Raw genomic sequence first — 3468 nt, forward strand, 5'->3', positions numbered from 1 at the left:
ATCATTAATATAATAACAAAAAAATTAGTTTCAACCCTGTTCACTAGGGCCTATTGAAAACTGCTGAATGGTTACAAAAATAATTAAAATGGACCTAGTGGTATACACATGTAATGCTAACATTCAGGATGTTGAGGCAGGAGAATCAAATGTTTGAGGACATTCTGGTGTATATATTGTAGCAGTAGATATGGAAACCCATGTGAGGAATGGGGGTGCAACAGCAGAGAGGGGCTATTTGTTAACCCCTGAGCTCACATCTAAACCGCATCTGCCAGGCTGTGTTAGGTGATTACCAGAAACTGGATATGTCACGTCCCACCTTAGTTCCTTCTCCTGTTGCTGGATAAAATGCCCTGACAAAAGCGATGCCGAAGAGTTTGTTTTAGCTCAACCATCTCTGGGACTATGAGATGGCTCAGCAGGTAAAAGTTCTTACTGCACACGATTGCTGGCCTGGGTTCACTCTCTGGTACCCACAGCAAGGTGGAAGGAGAGAAGCAACTCTCCAAAGCTGTCCTCTGACCGCCACAGGAACACTGTGCCATGCACCCCCATCCACATACAAACACCATAAACCTTCTCCACACACATTTAATAATAAACTGTTTAAAAAAGAGAAATTAAAAACCTGATCCATAAAAAAAATCTCCTACATATTTTTTTCTTTTGGCTCTTTCTCCATCTGCCAGTTGGGCCTCAGTATCCGAAGTAATTCTGAAGATTACATGTCAAAGATAACAGCATCCTTAATCTGTGATCTTAATGTACACATGAAAGAAACTAAATCAAAGACCATAGTGCATTAAAAATTTGGACTATCTACTAGGACAGAAAGTACTAGTTTCTACCCTAATTCTTTTGCAAGGATTCTAGAGAACTCCATTGGCACCCACTGGATCTTAGTTTCTCCAGGGGTGAAAATCTAAGAGCAGGCAAGATGATTGCTGAAATCTGCTCTGGTTTTAAAGATTAAATTATTCTGAATAGCCGGTGGCCACTTGAATTCTATTCTAGTCAACAAAGGTTTGTGAAATGTTTATTGTTTGTCTGGCATTGGGGTTGCAGAGGTAAATAAATCCAGGCATTTAGAGTGTAGACTTGAAGATAAATAACTATAATATACAGGGTAAAAAAAAAAGAAATGGATCAATCAATCAATCACAGAGGGCAACTATTCTGCCAGGAGCAGGGTAATGGTAAAAGCCAGTGGGAGGCAATTGCATTTGAATGAGGCTTAGAGGATGACAAAAGGTTACCTTTCAGGCTAGCAAGGTGGAAGCCTATTCCAGGCAGATTCGGGAACTTCCTAGCTGAATGGACCTGTATATCAATGATGAATGTGGTAAGGCACATAGGAGATTCTGATGCATTGTAATTTCCCAGGCTTAGAAGAAAATGGGAAAATAAGGAGGGAAAAATATAAAAACTTCTAGGAGGTAATAATTAAGTTCTAAGGAGAGGTCTAGGCTGCCCACCTGAATTTCTTACCTCTTAAGTCCACAGCACAAATGGTCATCCGCAGATAAAAACTATTTTTATTCCTCTGCTGATATCACAAACTCAAAATTACCTCGCTCAGTTTATTTGAACCATATATGAAAATTTGAAATGGCCTCTATTAACCTCAGATGTTAAAGAACTCAATCTATAATTCTAGTCCGGTCATGCTCCAACAATGTTTTCATCCTCCAGACCCATCCACCAACAGGAGAGGGAGGTCAGTAACACATAGAACAAGTGCAGAGATAACCAGCCACTGGCAGCTATCCTCAGGTAACTGTGTATTCATGTCAGGTGTGTGATTTTAAGGCCAGGTGGGTATCCTCTTGCAGCAAGGGGTAAGACGGAATCTTTTTAGTTGCTGTAGCTGGTTTAACAAATTATCACCAACTTAAAGACTGAAGCTACACACGTTTTATACTTCTGTAGGTTAAAAATGTTACTTGGGTGTCTTTGGCCTACATCAGGATGCTGTCAGGCTACATTCCTTTCTGGGTACTTAAAGTGGGAAACCAGGCCTTTACTCCTAGAGGCAACCCATGCACACTGTCATCTTCTTTGTATCTGGAGATACAAACTGCTAACACAGAAGGAGAAGCAACATATGGCACAAGACAACTAGAGTGGAAAAGTGGATCTTTTCTAAATGCACACTAGAAAGAGTCTTGCTCAAAAAGTAAAGACTAGGCTAAGCTGCAAAATTTAGCTTGTCAACAGGCTGGATGGGTGAAAAGGCCTAGAGAATGGGAGTTTTTACACCAGTCCTTGGCAGAAAGATGGTGAGTATAAGATATGGTTTGTTGGAAGCACCGGGAAGATGGCGGAGGAAGGGGAAAGAAAGAAGATCCCTTTGGTTCGAGAAAATCTCCTGAAAAAGAGGAAGGCTTATCAAGCCCTCAAAGCCACTCAGGCCAAGCAGGCACTTTTGGCAAAGAGAGAGAGAAAAGGGAAACAATTCAGGTTCAGACGACTAGAATCTTTCGTGCATGATTCCTGGCGGCAGCAACGTGACAAGGTGCGTGTCCAGCGGCTGGAGGTGAAGCCTCGTGCTTTGGAGGGGCCTGATCAACATTCCTTGGCCTTGGTTATACGCATGGAAAGGATTGAAGGAGTGAGTTTATTGGTAAAGAGCACCATCATGAAACTTGGTCTGAAGAAATTGTTCAGTGGTGTCTTTGTCAAGGTCACCCCTCAGAGTGTAAGAATGCTGCTCACGGTGGAGCCTTATGTGACCTGGGGATTTCCAAATCTGAAGTCTGTCTGTCCGGGAACTCATCTTGAAACGTGGGCAAGCAAAGATAAGACAGTCCCTCTGACGGACAACACGGTGATCGAGGAGCACCTGGGGAGATTTGGTGTCATTGGCCTGGAAGACCTCCTCCATGAAATTGCCTTCCCTGGGAAGCATTTCCAGGAGGTCTCTTCATTCCTGTGCCCTTTCCTCCTCTCTGTGGCCCGCCATGCTACCAGGAACAGAGTGGGCTTCCGCAAAGAGATGGGCTCCCCGGGCTACCGGGGAGATCGGATCAATCAGCTCATTCGGCAGCTCAACTAGAGCAGGAGCAGGTTTTCCAAAAGTACCCCTCGGAAGTGTTTTTGTCGTTTAAAATTATCAAGTATCTTCAGAGAAGATTATTTTCTGCCTTCAGAAACTGAAGGAAGGGGCCTAGAGAACGACAGTAAGGTGCGAGCACTGGAGACACTTAACACAGCTCAGTCCATGGAAGGGGACGAGTTCCCTCACTGGCTGCCTGTCTCGAAATCCATGCAAGCTGTGGAGGAAAGAATTATCCTGCTCATCCTGCCTTCTATCTTGGTGTTTAATGTTGGGTGGGCAACAAGCGCAAACCTCCCTCCCACCCCCTCCAAGACTCTTAGAGCAGTGGGCCAGACCACTTGAACATGGACCAAGAGGGTCCCAGTTTTACTTTTTATTTTTGTCAGGGTAGGCGGCCTTGTGTTTGC

At 43.9% G+C, this 3468-nt stretch overlaps 1 pseudogene; it reads left to right on the forward strand.

Moving 5' to 3' along the window:
* On the forward strand, positions 2307-3255 carry Gm11222 (predicted gene 11222; annotated as a pseudogene).
* Positions 3256-3468: the final 213 nt, after the last annotated feature.

Source organism: Mus musculus, chromosome 4 (genome assembly GCF_000001635.26).
Source record: "Mus musculus strain C57BL/6J chromosome 4, GRCm38.p6 C57BL/6J".
NCBI classification, from domain to species: Eukaryota; Metazoa; Chordata; class Mammalia; order Rodentia; family Muridae; genus Mus; species Mus musculus.